The sequence below is a fragment of the Erythrolamprus reginae genome, chromosome 2 (genome assembly GCF_031021105.1).
Source record: "Erythrolamprus reginae isolate rEryReg1 chromosome 2, rEryReg1.hap1, whole genome shotgun sequence".
In the NCBI taxonomy this organism is placed as follows: domain Eukaryota; kingdom Metazoa; phylum Chordata; class Lepidosauria; order Squamata; family Dipsadidae; genus Erythrolamprus; species Erythrolamprus reginae.
This window is the reverse complement of record NC_091951.1, coordinates 182,858,236-182,882,888: the sequence shown is the minus strand read 5'-3', so window position 1 is coordinate 182,882,888 and position 24,653 is coordinate 182,858,236. Positions and strand designations below refer to the sequence as shown.

The following is a 24,653-nucleotide window of genomic DNA, read 5'->3' as shown; positions in this document are numbered from 1 at the left end:
ACCTGTTGGCTTTGTCTCTCCCTCTTTCTCTTCCTCCTTCCCCTCCTGCCTTTTGTAGTTTTGTTTATGAGGTGAGCACATATGCTGAGACACTTGTAGGAAAAGGGAGGGGGGAGCTCAAACCAAAATTATTCCCTTGCCTCCATCTATTTGCATCCTGAGAAGAGGAGGTTTTCTCAGCCTTAATAGTGAACAAGAAGTTTGAAAAAGGACACTATCTTGGCTAAACCTCAACATCAGCGAAGAGAAGGAAGCCTTAGAGAGTTGAACATGTCACAACATTCAAGCCCTGCTTCTCTAGTGACTGTACTGTTGGTTTCCATTGTAAAATGCCAATTAAAGATTTTGCATGCTCAGGTCATTTAGTTTCAGGCAGTTTGAATACTGAGACAGATTCCAGGCACTTTGCTGTCTGGCTTGTCTAATCAAAGCTGTTTGATTTAAACTGCAAAATATACAAAATTATTTCTATCTATGCTTGTAGGAAGTGTGGGGATACTAATGTATTTAATCACTTGGATTAAATCAGGCTGCAGTTAAAGATGCTTGAATAATTCAGTGTTCACAATTCCTAATAAGAACTGGAAACATTCATATTTGCCAGAGTTGTTCAGCTTAAGCTACCCTTCAGATTTACAACTGGAGTATATTTTAAGGCAGTCTGACTTCATTAGACAGATTACATATTTGTGGGTGGAGAAGGTTTAGAAAGTAAACAAAAGAAGAAACATGATAGAACAAGTAAGCATATTATTAAGAAAACATAGATCAAAAATGGGATTCATTCCTACATTTGTCATACAAAGAACAGTTTTGTGTCACTCTTATACAATGGCATTTGTTCTCTTTGTATTTTATTGGGTGTTGCATATTGCTAGTTAAATAAACTACAGACATTTTGGATGAAGTGCAAGTATTGTAATACAGGTATATTCCTGTGATGTATTTTTTAGTGTTTTATTTTCGACTTGGTCTCGGTTGCTCAAAAAAGTGGTACTTCAAAAGAATATTATGGATTACATAATACTATACCACTTTTGTAGCAGGGAATGGGTTCTGCTTACCTTCCCTACTGGTTTGCATCACATTGTAAGTGCGGGTACCCCTATTACATCATGCAAATGCGCACAGGGTTTTTTCCAAGCTCCTTTCCGGAAGCCGCAAATAAAGGACCTGTTTGGGGGCGTGGCCAGCCAGTCATCATTGGTGGAAAATTACATCATTTCCATCTTGTACTTGTATAGCCAATGACATCATTGTGCCACATAGAGCATTCATATTTCCTAGAAAGATGTTTACATCCAAATGTGAAACTAATGCACCTCTATTCATGCATAACACCCCACTGAGATTAATCCTTGTCTTCTGAAGTTTCTGTGTTAGAAAAAACTTCAGAAGAGAAGGATTTAGGGGTAGTGATTTCTGACAGTCTCAAAATGGGTGAGCAGTGTGGTCGGGCAGTATGAATAGCAAGTAGGATGCTTGGCTGCATAGCTAGAGGTATAACAAGCAGGAAGAGGGAGACTGTGATCCCCTTATATATGTTCTGTCTGGGTCCCCCCAGACGCCAACGCCAACCAACTCAGACGCCAACACCAACCAAAAAGAGTAGCCAGACACACTGAATCACAACAATATAGAGCGCTGGTGAGACCACATTTGGAATACTGTGTTCAGTTCTGGAGACCTCATCTACAAAAAGATATTGACAAAATTGAACGGGTCCAAAGACGGGCTACAAGAATGGTGGAAGGTCTTAAGCATAAAACGTATCAGGAAAGACTTAATGAACTCAATCTGTATAGTCTGGAGGACAGAAGGAAAAGGGGGGAGATGATCGAAACATTTAAATATGTTAAAGGGTTCAATAAGTTTCAGGAGGGAAGTGTTTTTAATAGGAAAGTGAACACAAGAACAAGGGGACACAATCTGAAGTTAGTTGGGGGAAAGATCTAAAGCAACATGAGAAAATATTATTTTACTGAAAGAGTAGTAGATGCTTGGAACAAACATCCAGCAGACGTTGTTGGTAAATCCACAGTAACTGAATTTAAACATACCTGGGATAAACATAGATCCATCCTAAGATAAAATACAGGAAATAGTATAAGGGCAGACTAGATGGACCATGAGGTCTTTTTCTGCCGTCAGTCTTTTATGTTTCTATGTTTCTAAATGTTTTAATTTTAACTGAATGTTGACTCTATTTAAAGATTAGACTTTTAATACTGTATACAAAATATCTGCTCCTTCATGGAATTTCTAGACATTGCCTTACATTTGTAATCATCATACAGTTCTCGGCCATTTTCTGTCTTTTCCCCCCCTACCAGTATAAGATTGGTATTATATAGAAGTGTTTATCTGGAAGCATCTAAATTGAGCGATCCTACATTCAAATTAAGGTGTTCTAAAGTCAGCATGCCAATAAATCCTAAAGCCTGACTAGAAGTGGCTCAGGAGAGCAGGAAGAATAAATGTAATGGTTCTCTTCCTGTGTTTTCCATTTAAATTGTCTCTCCGTTGTCTCTCCCATTGTTTAATAGGAGTAAATTTAGACCAATATCTGAGCTAATCTATTCTGGATTGATATGACTGCTTCTGGGATCCTGAATCTAATCTAACCTGTCTCTGTGTTTTCTGCTGTATTTGGCATTTCATTTATCTTCTAAAAACCTGACCTCTAAAAATCAACTGTACTTCGAAGTTCCAAAGGTGCTTTTCCAAAAGGCAGCTGACTTTCTTGAGTTTTTTTTTCCCCTTGAAAACATTTTGCTTCTTGTCTAAGGAGGTTCTTCAGTTCAGGATGAATGAGAATCTCCATAGACTTGTATCTCAAAGTACCATATTTATTCTCTATCCAAAATGGAGAAGCAGCATTAAACATTGGCCTCTATAAAATGAAAATTTCTTGAAGATTCTTGAAGTGGCATTTGATTATATGAATAGTAGGCAAAATTAGTTATAGTTTATGTGAGAAGTTAACCTGATTTCTACCTGGTCCTTTGCATTTACATAATAAGTAACTCTCTATTTAGCTTTACTTAATTACTATAATATATAGGGGAGAATATCTGCCTACCCTTATGAAGTGGTTAAAAGAATTTAAGGGGAAAACAACTATTAAATACTTTGTTGAGGGTAGTGAAATGAAACCCCTTTTTTGGATTAGTAGACATTAAAAAGACTGGTTTAAAAGCGACACAGGATGACATTTGTGAGCTTCTGAAAAACATTAATTGGCCCCAGCTGCCAATTATAAATACATGCTGCTTTTGATAGTAATAGTAATGCACATTTGAAACCTGTTGGCTTCATATCTTCTATGAATTATTTTGCCAGTTGTATCTCATAATTTCCTGTTCCTGAAATCTAGATGCTCTGCAGTGCTTCTCCAACTTTATACATTATCTAAACTTGTTTAACAGAAAGTCGTTTTTAGCAAATGAAGGTAAAACACTTTTAAATCAATTTAAATGACTCTGCTGTGGGTTTGTTTATTGCTACACAAACAAACTAACAGGGGACACAGTGGTTCAGTGGCTAAGACGCTGATCTTGTCGATCAGAAAGGTCGGCAGTTTGGCAGTTCGAATCCCTAGTGGCACATAACCGAGTGTGCTCCTGTTACTTGTCCCAGCTTTTGTCAACCTAGCAGTTATAAGGCACATAAAAATGCAAGTAGAAAAATAGGGACCATCTTTGGTGGGAAGGTAACAGAGTCCCATGCATCTAAATTAAAGATGATTAAAGCTGGCAACATGACCATGAAATCGTCGACAGTTCGGCTTAGAAATGGAGATGAGCACTGCCCCCTAGAGTCGGGAACAACTAGCACGTATGTGCAAGGGGAACTTTACCTTTACCCAAATAAAAAACTACTTTTATTAATTAATTAATTAATTTAATTTATACCACAAAGCTTTAGGAGGACTCTAAGTGGCTAGGTAAATTTTACCTAAATTTAGGTAATTTACCTTGGTTTGGAAAGTACTATGTTATGGACTGTTATATTGTATTAATTGACATGGGAAGAACTTCTGTCGGAGCCTCAATTAGATATTTATTTATATTCTTTTTATTTCTGGAAAGGCGATCCGTATCTCTCATCCAAAACCAAGCAACGAGATATCGTGGGCCTCACTTCAAGCTTTCCTGAATCCTTCTTCTCCTTACCAAATACCTGAAGCGCTGTGGTGAACTTGGCAATTCAACCTGGCCAAATTAGCAAGCACACTGTTTGTTTTTCTACTCAGTCAAAACAAAATATTGATCATATTTTCTGTCTTACCAGTCTGAACGTGCCAAATCAGGGAAAGGGATTACATGTCTCTTTAAAAAAAAAAATCATGGCCCAAAGCTGATCTGATTATAATTAATAAATGGTAATTGATATAAAGATGTGGATTAAGTTTGACTTTTGTACACTAGTCATGATCAGACAACAGCTTAAATCTGCTGTTTTGTGGCTTGTCACCATGAAGATTGCAGAGAGACATGTAAAGATCAAAGCCACTAGACTAGACTGTTCTGGTCAGATCTCTGGTCTCGTAATGACACCTTCAACTTACACCAAGGATAACTGCTCCCTGGTAAAGGCACAAGGATTCAGCTTCTGCTTCTTACTGGTTTAATCTATAGAAATTTACTGGTTTGATGTCATCTAAAAAAGGAGAATGGGATATCCTCCAAAAAAGAATTATTGCTGGCAAAAGATAGGTCACTAATATCTATAATCCACAGAGAGGATTATTTACTGAAAAAAAGGCTCTAAAACATTGTTTTAGGCTGCTGTCAACCTTCGCTTATGCTGCTGCATCTCTCTCGCTTGGCTGTCAATAGTTACGGGTGGGGTGGGGTTTAGAGATAAGGGTTAGTGGGAGGGAAGCGCACAGGAGGCCATGAAGTGAGATAAGTTTCATTTTCCTTGGTGCTAGGAGGAGACCGTTAGAAGAATTTTTAATTAATTGTAAAAATATGGAATGGACATTAAAAGATAATATGATTAGTTGGTGTAGAAATTTAAACAAAGAGATAGACTTAAATACTTGGGAAAAGGTATGGACATATAATTGGAAAATAACAAAGTCAACTTCCTTCAAAGAGAATCAAATTAAAATGTTCTTACAGTTAAAGAAAAAAGTGTAAGAAAAATAAAACTGAAATATATATTTAAGAGCAAAAATACTATTTTGCTGTAAAATAAGCTAGGCCTATGTGAAATGGCTGCTGTATATTCACCTTTCCTTGATTTTGCAGAAAGTTAACAATTCGTCTTCTGAATTATCAGTAATTTATTAATTATTACAAGGATGAACATCCAACAACTGAAAGAAGTTGTGCCTGATAGCATAGCATGGAGAACACTTGCCTATAAAGTTACCAAGAATCAGACACGAGCAAACAGTTTAAACTGCTATTACTATTTCTGAATTGTCAGTTTTCGGAATTAGATTTTTGAATGAGTCATCCTTAGTCTTTGGGTTACTTCTTTCTTTACTCTATTCAGTGATGGGGAACCTTGGGGCTCGGCATGTCAAAAATTCAGAAAATGCCTAACGTAACTGTTGGCATATCACTTTCCCCCAAACAAAAGACAATTATTTATCTCCCCTGTGCTGTCCCCAGAGACAGAGATAGTTGGACTGTATTTAGGCATGTCTCTTTAAGATATTGCATTAGGGGAAATGTAGTGAAATTGCAATCTGGGTAATGCAGTTTTACATGTGACCACATTTGTGTATTCCTATTGGCTCTGACTCGGGATGAGGTGTAATTGGAGAGAACATTCCAGAGGGTCTTTGTCTTCACTCACTAATTCAGCCAGCTACACCTAGAGCCTGGGTCAATTCAACCTCTTTTTACCTGCACAATGGGAAATATTATACTACAGAAGAATCGTATCATAACTGTGAGTTATTGTGAGAATTCCTATAATAAAATGATCTGTGATCTCTCTTTGTGCTGAGTTATCTGACTGGGAAAAGTTGAGCTTGTACCAGAACATCCCCGCACATCCATCCAAGCCACCTTGAAGCACAGCACTCAGCAGCAGTGTCATGGCTTTGACCTGAAATAAAGACCCAGGCCTTGACTTCACCCCTAAAGTCAGTGCTGCCATTCAAATAAGGCCGCCTTGTGCCATTACCCAAAGCATACTAGCCTTCAGAAATGGTGCAAATGCCCCTGTGGCCCAGCACTCCTCAGGGTCTGATGTGAAATGTTTATCTTTAGGTGGTCTTCTCTTTCTATTGAGGCCCAGCTGAGATTGCTCTGCATTATCATACAAGGCCTTCTTGAAGCAGCTATGGAAAATGCTTTTCTGCAGGTTCTGAAAACCGCACTAAATCATGCCCTACTCTTACACGATTTTTGGAGGGTACAGAGACAAGAATACCCCTTTCTTGCATAATTGTAGATATTTTCCATGCAAGATGTGTAAACTTGAAAGACACCTGCAAGTCCTTGCACCTGACAAAAAGAGTGGGAAAGCACGCCCTGTTCTTGCACAACTTCCAGAGGGTCTGGACACCTGGTAATAGTCATTAAGAAATAACATGGCATGTCACATGTATAATGGGTTTACCATCAGTAAGGGTTTCTGCCAGCTCAAAAATCTGTGTGCCACAGTAATTGAGGAAAAGGGCACGCTTGCGGCCGCTGTCGGCGTCTTTCATGCCGGCCGCTTCCAAAAATATTTCAAACTTCGCCATGTAGGCTGTCCAGGTCATTCTTTCTGGGTCAAAGAATCCAGGTGGCTGGACTACCGATGGAGTAGCCATGATAGCACACGGAGGGTCGGTCTCCTTGTCGCCAATGTAATAACTTTCAAAGCAAGGTTGAATCAAGCAAGGTTTATTTCGTTAACAGGACAAGGAAGTCAATTCAGTCAAGAAGCAATGGAGTATTTAGAGCTCTATACAATGACAGTTCTCCTATTTATACAATCTAGCCCAGCAACAGGCAGTTTTACAAAGATACATTTTAAGTACCAAAAGAAGGCAACCTATCAACATGCAATAAACAAATCTGAACTTTTGACTTTTACCCTGTTTGGGTAGGTCACCCAGGCAAATATCTAACAATTACCACTCTAAATCTCATGTTCCTCTATCAGTTTATTTTCCAAAATCTTCAATTCTGGGTTTCCATTAGCTTGTGAAGGAGAAGAAAGACCACCAAAATAGACTTTATTTTTCCACTTCCCATGACAAATCCTATTGCTCTTCTGCCCAGTTTCTTTTCCCTTTGTTTTCCATTCTTCCCTTTGCTCTTCATTATTATTACATGCTCTTTTCATTTAAGATAATGATCCATGAGAAGGCAGGTACCTCATGTTACAGAATATTGAAATAGGAAAGAAATCAATATTTTCATTGAGTTTCTAGCAAAACCATCAAAATGGCAGATCTTAGGCTATTCCTAACTCATTCAACTAAGGTTGTTCATTTGGTATACATAGTGACATATTTTACTTCCTCTAACTATAATGATGATGATGATGATGATGATGATGATGATAAGAAGGAGAAGAAGAAGAAGGACAACAACAACAAGAAGGGTAGCATACAAATCTAATAAATAAACAAACAACAACAACCTTTATTTATAATGCCCTTTTATCAAAGGGTATAACAACAGGCCATATACAATTAATAAAGACAGACAATAATACTTATTAGGTAATATATACACTTAGCAAAAACACAGCTAATAAAAACATGAACTTATTAAAACATTCCCAACCTTTCCAATGTCTTCCCCTCTTACTGATCCCCAGACAGGGATGGCAAATCAAACAGGAATGTTTTTTTTTTTTTTTGAAAATATACTTTATTTATTTACAAATATAATTAAAAACAAGGAAAAGGGTTGGGGGGAAGGGGGACAGAACGAAGGGTTGGGGGGTGGGGTAGAGTAGGGAGGGGAGGGAGAATTCAAAAACAAAACATTTATGATAAAGTTGTAATACATGTGAGTTGTAGTACACAAGTATCTTAAAGGGAATGTAATAACTCTTACTTTCCTAGTCTTAATATTTATATTTGGAAATAACTCAAATGTCGTATTTCTTAGTATATATAAGCATTAACATTCTAACAGTTAAGAAGGAGAAGGAAAGAAGAAAAAAGAAAGAAACAAAAAAAAAAGGAAAAGGAGAGAGAGAAGAATCTGCATTTAATGCAGACGTTTTTATAGACGACTTTTGTTTAGTTGTAGTGTGGGGAGTATATAGGTGATATAATGGGTGTATATAAAGATTAGATATTTTAAAGGTAGTTAATACGTTTATAGTAAGTGTTGAGTTAGTTAGAAGACAGATAAAAAGAGATTTAATATATTTCCTTGTTGCAAATTTGATTAGTTTTTGGTGCTTCTTTTCTAATTTATTTTAATATTAATTAATATTAAAATTTAATGCCTTACGAAAACGGAGAAAATTCTCCTCTACCTGAAGCTCTAAGGGAAGTCTGTTCCACAGACATGGGGCCAGATCTTGAAAGGCCGCAGTTTTGAGGTTGCTATGTGTGTCTGTGGAACAGACAACAGACCCTTCCCTGATGAATGTAGGTCCCTCAATCAGTGTTCCCTCTAATTTTTTTTTGGGGGGGGGGGGGGCGGAAAAGTATAGTGTCTGAGCGGCAGTCCCTTCGGGACTGGGCGGCACTCTTTCCCTCTCACTCTTTCCCTCTCGGCTTCTGGGCAGGTTTGAAAAACTCTGAGTTGATGATGATTTTTAAGTGAGCCATTGCTCACTGCTCAGCTTAGAGGGAACTATGCCCTCAATGGTTTATACCAAGATAATAGGTCGCCAAGTAATTTGGTGTGTTTGAGCACAGGGCCTTAAATACCATCACTAACAGTTTAAAAATTGGGCCCTGGCTCGAATTAGCAACCTATGTGGGGCCAACACATAGGATGACCTGGAGAGATTTAGAACCACCCAGATAGCACTATTTTGGATCAGGGATAATGAGTGTAGTGAGCAAGATGGCAAGCCTGTCAATACGCTATTACAATAGTCTAGACATGATGTAACAAGGGCTTGGACGAGTAGGCGAACAGTCTCGACTGTTAGGAACTTGTGGATTTTCCGAATATTCAGATGGTAACCGCATGCCTTTGCTGTCGCTCCAATGAAGGGGCGCAGAAACAGTCTATCATTCAACGAGACTTCGAGGTTCCAGGTCAGTGGGGCCAACAGCCCTGTACATTTATAGGTGAATATTCAAGAGAAGCCGCCAGATGATCAGGTTGAAAGATCAAGAATTCAGTCTTGCCCACATTCAGCTTTAATCGATGATCAGTCATCCATTGCAATACTTTAGTTAGACAAGTTGTTACAGAATTTCATACCATGGAACTGATCCCTCCACTATTTCTTCAGAGAACATCATACTTGCAATGCACCTATTATTTGAGAAATACTCATTGAGTATTCAAATACTCAATTCAAAAAACCAATGAGTATTCTCAAATACTCATTGAAAAATACTCATTGACTTACGTTCTATAAGTCAGATCTTCTGGGTCCTCAGTCAAACCTCTCTGTTGAGGTCCTAAATTCAGTGTCAGGCTTCCTTTGGCATTAGGAAGGCATTTATCGCTTCCTTCATTTCACATTTTACTACCACTATCACTGCTCTTTTGCTTTATAAATATAAGTATTCTAAGACAGAATATTCCCAAAAATCAAGTTTACCTAATTATTCATATTACTACAGCAGCCAGATTAGCATTTGCTCAATGGCGGGAAAACGAAGACCCACCTCAAGATGACTTAATAATAGAAAAAATTAAATATTGTGCAGAAATGACCAAATTAACTCTGGAAATTAGAAATAATGATGATTCTCTATTCAATAACTGCTGGGATCCCTTTTATCGCTAGTTAGAAAAAAAGAACAATTTGCCCAACAAATGTTAAGAATCCTATATATTTAGATAGATACATATCTGGTGTCAAATCTTCTCTTTTTTTTTCTTAAATGGATGTATGAGACATCGATATATGTTAAAATTAAATTGGCTCTCTTAAAATCTCTTTACCTTGATATATTCAACACTTTCTCTTTATTCATTTATAATTCAAAATATTAGATATACTGTAATGAGCTACTGAGAATATTTCTAGTTCATATTTCCAATACAGATCTACAGTACACTTGCCTGCCTCTTCCTTTTTTTTCTCTTTTCTTTCTTTTTTCTTTGTTTGTTTGTCTGTCTGTTTGTTTTGTTTTGTCCTTTGTTTACTGTTAAATGCATATTGTCTAGGCCAGTGTTTTTCAACCAGTGTGCCGTGGCACACTAGTGTGCCGTGAGACATGGTCAGGTGTGCCGCAAAGCTCAGAGAGAGGAAAAAAAACAAGAGAGAGAGAAAGAGAGAAAGAAAGCAAGAGAGAGAGAGAAAGAAAGAAAGGGAGGGAAAAAGAAAGAACGAGAGAAAGAGAGGGAGGGAAGGTGGGAGAGAGAAAGACAGAGGGAGGTAGGGAGGGAGAGAGAAAGAGAGCAAAAAAGAGGAAGGAAGAAAGAGAGAAAGAAAGAGGGATGGAGAGAGAAAAAAGAGGAAGGGAGAGAAAGAGGGAGGGAGAGAGAAATAGAGCGAAAGGGAGGAAAAGAGAGAATTTTTTTTGTCCAAACTTTTTTTAGCCACCACCCCTCTCCACTCAATGTGCCCCATGGTTTTGTAAATGTAAAAAATGTGCCGCGGCTCAAAAAAGGTTGAAAATCAATGGTCTAGGCAATAATTTCACACACAATCTTTGTTTAATTACTCATTTCTTTTTTTCTTATATATCTCAACATGTTTACACTGTTATTTGTACTTAAATGTATTCATTGTATTTATCCTTGTAAATAAAAACTTTATTAAAAAAATAAAATAAAATAAATAAATATAAATTATAACCAAAGAAATAATAAATATTGCACATAGAGCAGGGAGGGATTTGAAATGTAAACTATATTAATCCTTCATTGTAGAAAAAAAATTAAAAAGCATATGTCAAATAAATAAATAAATAAATAAATAAATAAATAAATAAATAAATAAATAAATAAATAAATAAATAAATAAATTTTTAAGAACGATACTCCCATAGAATTGCCTCCTCTGTCCCTGTTTCCAGTCTTCTCATTCTCCTATCAAGACCTTAAGGCAATGATGTTATACTTGAGATTTCAGAAAAATGATGCAAGTTGACAGGAAGGTATAGAATCATACATATATTTGTAATAAACCTTGCTTGTACTATAATATTGTGTGGGAGGAGAAGTGATTGAATTACGTGTGAGAGACATGGAATTTCCTGCTTTTTTCCCTTCCTTTTGTTGTGACGGCGTGGGAGTAATAACTTCTTTAAAAGGTGTTTTTCCACCTTTCCTGTTTATACTTTTGTAAACAGGACCTTTCCAAATATCTACTGCAATTTGAAAAGGCAGATTTGCCCCAGCTTTAATTGGCTATAATAACTAAAGATTTGAGGGACCAGAATTGAATATATCTGGTGCCAGTGTGCCACGACAATATATTCCATAAATTTTAGTGAATCCAAATTGCCCTCAATGATTTGGAGCTGTTAAATTATGCAACATTTTATAGGTAAAACTGTAGACAGCTTTTAAATAATAATGGTCTTTATTTATTATTATTATTAATAAAAAATAATTATATAAAATAATTATTATTTTATGAAATAATAATAAAAATAGTAACAAAATATGTATAGGATCATTTGTTTTCACAAATATGTGGTACTTCATTATATTATCTTCAGAAATTATCATTGGGGATCCGAATAACCTCTTCCATTATTCCCAAGTTGGTAAGAAATTCATTTAATTGCTTTTTAATGCCGCTGAACAAAATTATATGTGAATCAGAACAAAATTATATGTAAATCTTCATTTTTCAAAATTCTCTCATGCAGAACATAGCTTTCCCCTTCAATATACTTGGAGAAACTATGCATAAAACTATTTTATAAAAAAGAATGAACACCAAATTGTTTGGAAAACTGTGTGTGTTAGAAAAAGGCCAGAATAAAATGTACGAGGTAGGAGAAATAAATATGGAATTATTTAATTTTCGTTCTGGAGATTTTAAACAAGTAAATGTGCTCAAATGTGATTGAATTTTTTTTTTGCAAAAAAAAAATAGAACTGAATGAAATTGTCACTAAATCACTAGCTATACTGAAACAGACAGAAAAACTCTAAGCAAAAGTTATCAACAGCTTTGTACCCTTTTGACAGAATAATAATAATAATAATAATAATAATAATAATAATAATTATTATTATTATTATTATTATTATTATTATTATTAATTAAATTTGTATGCCACCCCTCTCCGAACCTGCATCTATCATTAGAAGAAGTAATTCTATTAAACAGCTAGTAGAAATGTTGAAAATTTAAATAAAAACATAATCCTAATAAATGGGATTATTATTCCAGAGATTTTTTATCATGTTCTGTTATGAAACATTGTATAAACATTTCTCAATTCAAACCAATTTTGATTTTGTGGAATATTGTAATTTTCAAGATTAGATGAAACATTATGGGTATAGAACAGATATTATTTTTATGTCAAGAAATAGCATCATCTAAAATTCTGAAGAGATCAACATCAGTTTGTTTAATCCTTTGGCTTTTTATTCCAGTGGAATGATTTACACCCATTGTCTTGACACAGAGACAATGATACATGCGGGATGAATTATGTATACCGTAAGTATAAAATGTGGTATAATTTTCAACATTTTCCCAATTCCCAATTGAAACAGCTGTGCAGTTTCCAGTTACAAAACATTGCTTCTGAAATAGAAGAAATGCTACAGGAATTCTCTATGACTTTTAAGCCTGTTCATATTTTATGCAAAGTATACAATGTATAGCTTGCTGCAGTTATCCCTTCTTTTTACTCATGTGCTTCTCCCATTCACCCACTAATGTTTAATTGCAATATAGGTTGATGAAAGACACAACAAAGCCATTGTTACACACTCGGTAATTGATGGCATTCTTTAATTAATGTACATGTGAAGCTATATCATTAAATCATCTCAGTACAATCGGTTGTATCACAATACTACTTGCCTTTCCCCCATTAAGTACAGGTCTGTGCAGTATCCTGTCTCGAGCCATGCACTCACAAATGCATGAAGGGGTGGGTTTGTTCTCCGTACTGAAGGAGCGGGTCCAGCAGTCACATGGGTTGCTCACGTCCAATCCGGTGGAACTGAGCCTAGTGTTAAAAAAGCTTGCCGGATCCGCCCCTTCCCCAGAATTCGCTCAGTTCGCATATCCTGCGGTTGTATTGTGATAGCTCGTTCAACATTCTAACACCTTCCCTTCGATCTTTTCCTTCAAAAGTAGTAAGAATTGTTTTACCATTATTATTTACTTGCACTAATAGCGCCAGCCGTTTGTGGCTCGGCTTTTTTTCCTTTGGAGAAGTTGCGGTTTCGTTTTCCCCCGGCGGTTTTGCCGTGTACGATCCCCGCGGCCGCTTGTGGATTCCTTTAATCCTTTGGCCTGGAGGTCTTGGTGCAAGTATTGATTTATTGCTGTATTGATTCATTATTGTATATTATTAAAGGGCTTAAGAAATACCTCCTGCGGAGTGAGACGCCTTTCTAGTCTCCTGGACTTAGTCGATCGCTTCCCCTTTAAGAATCCTATTACGGAGCGATTTTTCGGCGCGAAGGCCTTCGCGCCCTTTTTAAATTTAGGCCTCTCGTGTTGGCCTCCTGCCAGCCGCGTAGGCCTCAGTCCACCGCGTGGATCCCGGAGTGGGCCTTGGGACGCCCAGGCTTAATTCTCCACCGGCTAAGCCTCCAACCAGAGTGCCTTGGTTTACTTAATTAAAAAGTTTAGGGAGGCTGGCCCCGCTGGATTTGGGGACACGAACTCTGGGTTTGCCCAGATTGCCCTCAAGTCTCAGCAGCTTCGAGGCCTCGGAGCAGGATCCATTCCTCTTGGGAAGTCCTTGAAATTCTTCTCCTTAATTATTCAGTTATTGGCTCAGCCTTGTCTTCTGTTAATTGTCAGACTATGGCTACTTTTTCCAAGAGAGGCACAACCAAAGGTCCCAGAGAGGCCAGGCCTACAGGTGATGAGATTACTAGTATCCCCCAGGCCTCCTCCTCCTCTTCTCCAGGGGCCCGCCCCTCGACCAAGGTCACCAGGGCCGAGAAGAGAAGGGACCTAGCCCTACAAAGAATCCATGACAAATCAGCAAAACGTTTGAAAGTACAGGCCCAAGTACTCAGTAGTCAAGACCCCCCAGAGGCTTCTAGTCTACCTCCTTCTGGGGTCCCTGTGTTATCTCTGGATGAGCCTAACCTAGACAGACCCCAACCTAACCTATGGGGCATAGGTCCAGAGGAACCAGATATTATTGAAGATTCCCCCCAGCCAGGATCCTCCCAGGCCTTTAGGGATTCTTCTGCCATTCCTGCTGATATTTCTAGTTTACCTCCTGAGTTCCAATCTATTTTTTCTGTGTTGTCCAAGGCCATTGATGCCAAACTCTCTACCATCAATGAGCTTCCCTTACCTCCTCCTCCTCCTCGTCCCTCCCGCCCCTTGGGTTCTTCCCCAGCGGTTAGAGCTCCTATTCAGGATGATTCAGATTCCTCTCAGGACGAATATGAGGATATGGAGGATGATGAGGATCCCTTTCAAGGCCTCTCAGATGATGAGGAATCCCAAATAAAGGTTCCTTCTCCAATTACTATTTTTCCTTCTCAATTGTTCAAATCTCTCCTCCTCAAAGCTAGAATTTCTACGGGATTAGCGGCCCAGGAGAAACAAGCCTCCACTTCCACTGATCCCCCGGAGGAGAATTTACCTTACTTCACAGAGGAACAGGAGGATAACGAGGTAATTCCTATGCCTAAATTGTTTAAAGATGCTTTACTTAAACAGTGGGATTTCCCAGCCTCGGGGCTTAATCCCTCCACCAAGGACAGAAAATTGTACAAACTTTCCTCTTCCTATGAAGAGCTCCTATCCTTTCCTAAACCGGATGAACCTGTCAAGATCCTTCATTCGGCAGCGGCTGTGCCAGGCGAAGCGGAGGAAGTCCTCCGCCCAGAGGACAAGCGGATTGAACAAATGCTCAAAAGAGGATTCACCGCAGATTCCTGGGCCATTAAAAGTTCTGCAGCGGCTTCCTTTTTCTCCAGAGCCATGCTTCTGTGGCTTCGCCAACTTCAACAGCATATTCCTCCCGATGACTTGAGAGGTCAACAAGACTTCAACAAGGTCTTTGCAGCTGCCCAGTACGTGGCTGATGCCACCTTGCAATCTACTAGATTTTCTGCTAAGTCTATTGCAGCTTCTACAACGGCAAGAAGACTCCTATGGATTCGCCCTTGGCAAGCGGGAGTACGCCAGAAGTGGCAGTTATCCCAGGGACCCTTAAAACGCGACCTTCTTTTCGGTGATCTTCTGGATCCACTCCTCACGGAAACCACGGACAAGAAGAAAGTTTTGGGTCCAACCACCAAAAAGGCTACCAAAACGCAGTCCTTTCGTCGCCCAGGGCGCCAACAAGATCAAGCGGCTTCCTATCAGAGATCTCCAGGTCAGTATTCCCCCCGTTTTCGTTCCCAAGGTAGGAACTCCAGGGGCAGAGGTTTTCGCTTCCAAAGGGGAGCGTCCTCTAACAGGGCTTCAAAGAAACCTAGATGGTAATTTCTCCTCAATTCCCATAGGGGGTCGCCTAGCCCATTTCGCCTCTAATTGGCGTCTCACCTCCAAGGACCCCTGGGTCATTGACACTGTTCAATCAGGCCTTCTTTTAGAATTTATTTCTTCTCCCCCGAAACGTTTTATTTCCTGCCCTTCTCCCAGGTCCTCCTCAGATTGTAACCGTATGGAGGAGGCCATTTCTCACTTATTGTCCATCAGAGCCATTCAACCGGTTCCTTCCGGTCAGAAGGGCCTAGGTTTTTACTCCATCCTATTTATGGTTCCAAAGTCCTCCGGAGGTTGGAGAGCTATTTTGGATTTAAAGAAGCTGAACCTATTCATCAAATATAGGAAGTTTAAGATGCACTCCTTATCTTCTATTTTGGCCGCCATCCACACAGGAGATTTCATGGTCTCCTTAGACCTCACTGAGGCCTACCTCCACATTCCTATAGCCAAATGCCACAGAAAATTTTTACGTTTTTCCTTTCAAGGCAGGCATTTCCAGTATAGGGCGATGCCATTTGGCCTTTCCTCGGCCCCTCGGGTCTTTACAAAGCTCTTGGGGTCCCTGGCGGCCTATATCCGGGCGTCTCCCATCCACATTTTATGTTATCTTGATGATATTTTGATTCATGGGAACTCCCTAGAGAAGGTGAAAACAGACCTTTCTGTCACCATGTCAGTCCTTCAGGACCATGGATTTTCCATTAACTTTGATAAAAGTCATCTCCAACCTTCCACATCCATCTTACACCTGGGATCCATTATTAATTCAGAATCCTCCCAGGTTTTTCTCTCTCCCGAGAGAAAATTCAGTATAGGGGAGTTAATTTCTAACATTTTATCTAAATCTTCAGTATCCATAGTAACTCTGTCATCCCTTTTGGGGAAGATGGTGTCATGCATAGGCATCATTCCCTGGGCTCGCCTTCATGCTAGGGAACTCCAGTGGCTCCTATTACCCTTTCAGAGATCGGGGCACAGCAACTCAAATCGTCGCATTGTCATCCCACCAAGTGTTCGCAGATCCTTCAAGTGGTGGAAGTCTCCGGCCATGGACAAAGGATCCCCGTTCAGGTGCCCGGATCAATTTGTCATCACCACAGATGCCAGTCTGTCGGGATGGGGCGCCCACGCCCAGGGGATGATAGCCCAGGGCACGTGGTCCCCGGAGGAAGCTTCCAGGCCAATCAATTGGCTAGAGTTAAGAGCCGTCTCCCTGGCTCTGAAGCATTTCTCTCCTCGCATTCCCAACCGGCACGTTCTCATTCTCACCGACAACATTGCCACAAAAAGCCATATCTGCAGACAGGGGGGCACGAGATCCAAGGCCCTCATGAGGGAGGCCCTCAAGTTAGGCCTTTGGGCGGAAAAACATCTTCGGTCGCTCCTAGCCGACCACATCTCGGGGAGCCTCAACGTCCAGGCGGATTGGCTATCTCGAGCAACGATAGACCCAGGAGAGTGGAACCTCCATCAAGACCTGTTCCATCAAATCAGCCTCAGATTCGGCCTACCAATTCTGGATCTCTTCGCGACCAGTGCAAACGCCCAACTCCCTCGCTTCTTTTCCAGATTTCCATCCCCGGGAGCGGAAGCAATCAATGTCCTCCGGAGTCCATGGCCTCCAGGCCTACTTTACGCATTTCCTCCAATTCCAATTCTCCCGGACGTGATTCACAAGGTCCTCACCGAGAGGGCTCGAGTAATCTTAATCGCCCCTCATTGGCCCCGCCGGCCCTGGTTCGCGGATCTCCAACAGTTGTCCGTCCAGGACCCTTGGCGACTCCCCGTTTCGGGGGATATGCTGCGGCAGGGGGCCTCATTCCATCCAGACCCGGAGTGGTTCCACCTCACCGCCTGGCTGTTATCAGGAGAGACTTAGGACTGCGTGGTCATGACCCCGATACAGTGGAGGTCATTTTAAAGGCCAGAAGGGGTTCGACCAATCGAATCTACGACCACACGTGGTCCAAGTTTCACCACTGGTGTCTACAGGAAGGCCTCTCTCCTCTGTGCATCCCCATACACAGAATCATTTCCTTCCTTATGCAAGGCTTCCATAAAGGACTTTCCACCAGCACCCTCCGGCGTCATCTGGCAGCCATTTCATCTGTCCTAGGAGGCCCCCGCAGACAGCCTCTCCGATCCTTCCCAGAGGTTCAGGAGTTCCTCAAGGGCATAGCCAACCTCAGACCTTCCAAGGTCCACAGGTATCCATCCTGGGATTTGCCACGGGTTCTCCATTCCCTCACGCAGGCACCATACGAACCCCTGAGATCGGCGTCCCTCAGGTACCTATCCTTTAAGGTAGCATTCCTGGTGGCTATTACCTCTGCACGACGCATTTCGGAGCTGGCAGCCCTCTCAATCAGGCAGGACCTTTGTCAATTTCATCAGGACAAGGTAGTCTTGCGACTGGACCCCACCTTCTTACCCAAGGTCAGTTCCATGTTCCACAGAACTCAGGATATTGTCCTACCTTCCTTCTGCCTCCAACGAGACCATCCCTTGGCACTTAGATGGCACACCCTGGATCTTATTAGAGCGCTGAGAATCTATATCCAACGCACAGGACCCTTTCGGAGGTCAGAAGCACTGTTTATAGCCTATCACCCCAGAGTCATGGGTGCCAAAGTGTCTTCAACAGTAATAGGCCGTTGGATCAGAGGGACTATATCTAAGGCCTATGAATCGGCCTCCCTCTCAGTTCCAAGGAACATCACAGCGCATTCCACCAGGAGCGCAGCCACCTCGGCCGCTTGGGCGACTCAAGCCCCGTTGGAGGAGGTCTGCAAAGCAGCCACTTGGGCCTCGCCAAATTCCTTCATCAGGCACTACAAGATTGATGCTTACGCTTCAGCGGACGCTGCCTTCGGCAGAAGGGTACTCCAATCCGTTATCTCACACGATAGCAATCTAATCCCGCCCTAGGGACCATCTATTGGGTATGTCCCATGTGACTGCTGGACCCGCTCCTTCAGTACGGAGAATAGGCGTTGATTGCTTACCTGAACGCCTCTTCTCGTACGGTGAGCGGGTACAGCAGTCACTTCCCGCCCTTGTATGTGTCTTCTTTACCTTTCTATAATCCTTTTTCCTCTAACAATAAGAGTTGAACACTACAGAGCTTCACAGCTGAGCCTAGTCTATGGATTCGCGAATTCTGGGGAAGGGGCGGATCCGGCAAGCTTTTTTAACACTAGGCTCAGTTCCACCGGATTGGACGTGAGCAACCCATGTGACTGCTGTACCCGCTCACCGTACGAGAAGAGGCGTTCAGGTAAGCAATCAACGCCTATTCTCTTTACTAACTTGCAAACATACACGCTTGTAATATAGAGACAAGTTTCCCCAAAGTTCAGCAAGTTTGGCTTACAAAAGTTCCAAATAAAATTGGCACACAGGAGAGTTTTTTAGGTGGAGTCCAACCATGCTTGTTCAAAGTCAAAGTTGTAAGGTTTGTGAGTCAAGACCCAGAGTGGGAGTTCATTGGTGTGATTGTTGTCAATGAAGAGCTTGTGCTTGCTGCTCCATTTTAATAGAAATGGTCCAGGTATAGCTCAAGGTGAGACTCCTACTGCGTGAACACTCTTACAGAGGTTTTTTTTTTTGCTTTATTCTCTTTCAGGCCACTAACTTTTACACTGGGAAGGGACTGTAATTGTTCACCACTTATAGATAGTCTTTGCTGGTTGCTAGTGGTGTATGTTCCACCACCTCTCACTGCTCAGATGTTAATCCATCTGGTGGTGCTGGAGCTGGCTACGTGTCACCTGTTGGCATTTCTGGAGCTTGCTGCTCATAGTTGGTCCCCTCCTCTGGTTCCAAATCTGAGCCCACTTTGACATGCACTGGTAAAAATATTATCCTCTTAAATCTGGCATCGGACCAGAATATCTCTGGGACCGCCTTCTGCCGCACGAATCCCAGTGACCAGTTAGGTCCCACAGAGTTGGCCTTCTACGGGTCCCGTGAACTAAACAATGTCGTTTGGCGGGACCCAGGAGAAGAGCCTTCTCTGTGGTGGCCCCGACCCTCTGGAACCAGCTCCCCCCAGATATCAGAGTTGCCCCCACCCTCCTTGCCTTTCGCAAGCTCCTTAAAACCCACCTCTGTCGTCAGGCATGGGGGAATTGAAATTTTCCCTTCCCCCTAGGCTTATAGAATTTATACATGGTATGCTTGTATGTATGATTGGTTCTTAAATTTGGGGTTTTTTAGATTATTTTTAATATTAGATTTGTTCACATTGTCTTTTTATTGTTGTCTTCGGAGAGGGGCGGCATACAAATCTAATAAATACAAATAAATCTAATAAATACAAATCTTCATGCACTGGTATGTTTAGTCCCTCCAATAGGACCTCTAGTTAGGCAAAGATGAAATATAGGTAGTCATATAGGTAGAATATAATTGATCCTGGATTTTGGGGAGTTGCGATTGTGAGTTGAGTCACTATGTGTCCAGACTCAATTCTACAATCATATTTGTGAGCTATTAAGCAAGACACCATGGCCATTATGTGAATCACATGATCTTTAAGCAAATCGCATGATCATATATCCAAATCCATATTATCCTGCAAATACTATTGCAAAATGTGAGCACATGACCCTGGGGTGCTGTGTTGTTGCTCCTCAGTCTAACTCTAGTTGTTCTAAGTGATTGATCTTCTTCAGAATAGACTTTGATGTAAAAGATGCCAGCTGGCAGTCAATCTCCATGATCCCAAATCCCTAATTGCTACCCACACTGACACAGAACAACACCAATTTGATTGGGGCAATACAACAATCATCAGCCACACTACCACCCACAACACATGCAAATTTACCAAAGCCTGGCACTCCAGAAACAATTCCATCAACAACAATTCCTACAACCAGCCTATGAACCGTGAAAATTCAAATCAACCACACAATCAACCAGAGACAGCACAGCACCAACGTTCAACCAAACCATACAACCAGCACTCTTTGCTTCCCAATGACCTTGTCTGATGTGACCTCCAAGACTCACTACAAAACGCTTACCTGGCATGACCCACAACTGACCCCTCCCAAGACCCATCACAACACCCTCCCCTGATGTGACCCTTCCATCACAAGACCTACTGACCCCACAAAGCCCTTGTAAGCAGAAGAACACCAACAATAATATTCCCTAAATTTCACTGAAGATGTTACCTAGCCTGGTAATGAAACATTTGTAAACTATCTTGCAAGCTTGAAGGATGAACCTCCACCCTCATAAAAGATCTATTCCTAGTAATATGCATACTAATTCTCTGAAAAAGGAAAGTATCCTGGTTTTTCTTAGATTTTTTAAAAAAAGAAATGTGGCCCTTTCGACAAAGTATATTTTACAAATAAGATGCATAGAATATTTTCAACAGCTGGAGCACCATAAATGCATCTTATCTGATTGCTAGACATATATGTGTTAAGTGTTTCTTTCACTAAATGCTAAAATTACTAAATCCTTTTGCAAGGTCTGATCAAAACAGAATGCCCAAATATACTCTCAACAGAATGCATAACAATCTATTCTTCCCTTAGGGAATATCAATTATACTGTTTCAAAATATCTGGTTCTCACATCTGGAGGGTACCAGCTTATGGAAGATTACCAAATAGAACTTCAAAGGTAAATAATTTGGCAAATAGCACAAATGAAGCAATACTGTAAAAGCATTTCACAAATTCATGCATCAGAAATTAGCATGTCCAAATACGTTTTGGAAGCAGTATCACACAGAACATATTCTAGATGTCCAAATCCTATGTTACTAGGTAGACACCAATTTAATCGTTTATATCTTCTCCAGGAAGAATATATATACAATTTGGAAAATTAATTTAAACAATCAAAACTGAACTGTTAGCCAGTGTTATGATTTAAGCAATTAGGAGCCATGTCAGATGATGGAAATCTAGATATAAAGTGTAATGCCACGCAAAAATTGTTTTATCAATATTAGTTCTAACATTGAGGAATTCAATCCAAACTGAATATTGTGCCATTGAAACAAGTATGAATCTGTTTTGCATTGAATTTAATCCATTCTGAAACATTTGCACTCTGCAGACTTTTGTAATTTCTCACGTAATAACTTATCATAGGCTTCATGATATACATGCCCTTTTCTCAATATTTCCATGTTTATACCAGGTAAGTTATAATGAATGGCATTTTGAGGTTTGATTGATTATTTATTTGTTTATTTATTTATTGGATTTGTATGTCGCCCCTCTCCAAGGATTCAGGGCAGCTCACAACATATCAAAAGTACATAACAATATACATCTCAGAAATCCAATTAATATAACTAAAAGAACTTAAAAACTTCAATATAATTTTAAAAGACATTTATCACCATTCACTCCATAAATACACTAAAGCACTCATTGTCAGGGGTCTAGGATCTAATGGCCTCAGGCCTGGTGGCATAAATAGGTCTTTAAACTTTTTCGGAAGGCAAGGAGGGTGGGGGCAGTTGGAATCTCCGGGGGGAGCTGATTCCAGAGGGCTGCCCCCCCCACAGAGAAGGCTCTTCCTATGGGCCCCGCCAAACGACATTGTGTGGTTGACAGGACCCTGAGGAGGCCGACTCTGTGGGACCTGACCGGGCGCTGGGATTTGTGTGGCAGAAGGCGGTCTCAGAGGTAATCTGGCCTGATTCCATGTAGGGCTTTGTAGGTCATAACCAACACTTCGAATTGTGTCCGGAAACCAATTGGCAGCCAATGCAGACCATGGAGTGATGGTGAGATATGGGCATGTCTTGGAAGGCCCATAACTGCTCGTGCGGTTGCATTTTGGATGATTTGAAGTTTCCAAACACTCTTCAAAGGTAGTCCCATTATGTGCCATCAGGTTGTTGTTTACTCTTATTGACTATATAGATAGATATTATCTATTAGTTGTGCGAATCTTCTTGTAGTTCCCAGAAATAATAAATAAAAAACCCACCCTGGATTTTCAAACTTTATCCTGAATCGTATCTTAAAATTCACTTAATTTGCCACTTTGGCCAAAATGTCAGCTTGTAATTTGTGCTTGGTGTTGGCCTAACCATTCAATAAATACTGTAAAATTCTTCTAATGTACACCATCTATAGGCTGTGATGAAAATTGGGTTATGTTTAATTCATGTGCTATTTTGTGGGAGCAAGAAGTTGATCCAGGATGTGGTTGAGCTACAACAAATAGGAACACCCAAAAGAATCTTAAAAAGAGAAGAAAAACAATTGAGACAGCAGTCAACACATTTCAGGCTTCATAGGGCTTCATCAGGAACATTCAAAATACAAGAAGTTCTTGACTTATGACCACAATTGAGCCCAAAATGTATGTTGCTAAGCATGACAGTTGTTAAGTGAGTTTTGCTCCATCTTATGACCTTTCTTGTGACAGTTCTGAAGTGAATTACTGCAGTTCGTAAGTTAGTCACATGATTTTTCAGTGAATCTGGCTTCCCCATTGACCTTGTATAGCTGAAGGTCACAAAAGGCAATCACATGACCCAGGGACATTGCAACTATCATATATATCAGCCAATTGCCAAGCATATGAATTTTGATCGTGGGTCCATGGAGATGCTACAACGGTCATAAGTGCGAAAAATGAGTCATAAGTCACTGTTTTTAGTGCAATTGTAACTTCAAACCAGTGATGGGCTCCTACGGGTATGGTCAGATATGCAGAACCAGTAGAAAAATTTTGATTTTTTTTTCTTTTTTTCCCTTCTGGGCTCTGGGTATGTTTTTCCTATTGCAGTAAATGAGGTTGAATGCATAGTTCCCTCTAAGCTGAGCAGTGAGCAATTGCTCACTTAAAAATCATCATCAACTCAGAGTTTTCCAAACCTGCCCAGAAGCCGAGAGGGAAAGAGTGAGAGGGAAGGAGAGAGAGAGGAAGAGAGGAAGAGAGAGAAACAGATAGAAAAAAGAGAGGAAGGAAAAGAGAAAGAAAAAGAATGGGAGTAAGGAAGAGAGAAAGAAAATCAAAATCTAGTTTGAAACTAGCTCAACTATTTAAGTGGCATGTTGATATTGATAGAGTTGCCCTATTATGAGCTCACTGTTATAGACACACAGTACAGTATTTTATTTTGAAATTCTCTGAGGCAAAACAGGGTGGGTTTTTTATTTGTTTGTTTGTTTGTTTGTTTATTTATTTATTTATTTATTATTTCTGTGCCGCCCAGTCCCAAAGGGACTGCCGCTCAGACACTATACTTTTCCGCCCCCCCCCCCCAAAAAAAAATTAGAGGGAACACTGGTTGAATGTGTATAATTTTAGAAGAGCTGTGCGTGTGTGCGTGTTTGTACATAAACATACAGTTTATATAGTAGATAATGTATATTTTTGTGTGCCTGTGTGTAATATGTATGTACACATAGGGTATATATGCATAGAATTAAATAGTATATTTTTGATGTTCAGTAATAGTAAATAGATAGGGAAATTGTATCTCTTTGAGGCAAGGAGAGGCCAGGCACCCTAACCCTAATCCAAACCCTTGACGTGGGTGACGTCCAGTTAGCCACCTTTAAGCCAGTCACATGATCAGTAAGCCACTCCCACCTGGTCAAGCCACACCGACAAAATAAGCCACAGTGTGGTAGTAAAACGTTTTACAGGCCTTCACTGCTTCAAACAGTCACTTAATGAATTATTGTAGGTTGAGATCTGCCTGGAAGTAAGTTTGAGAATTCAATGTATTGTCTCTTCTATGTTCTGGGCAAGAACACAGTTTAGTAATTCCGGTATAGGTGTCATAAAATAGATGGGTGGATGACCTTCTTCATTTAGTTACAATGGATTATTTTGGTTCAGTCACTCCTTTTAAACCTTAAATTAGCTCAGTAGGGGTTTTTTGGGAAGATGTTGAAAGACTGCCCTGAGCTCTTTGAAGAATGTGATGGACTCAGACATTA

General features: G+C 40.4%; 1 protein-coding gene across 4 annotated transcripts in view; it reads right to left on the bottom strand.

Annotated features, from left to right (window-relative positions):
- Window positions 1-24,653, bottom strand: part of LOC139161500 (uncharacterized) — a 132,502-nt gene that overhangs the window by 61,259 nt on the left and 46,590 nt on the right. The gene's annotated exons all lie outside the window — the stretch shown is intronic.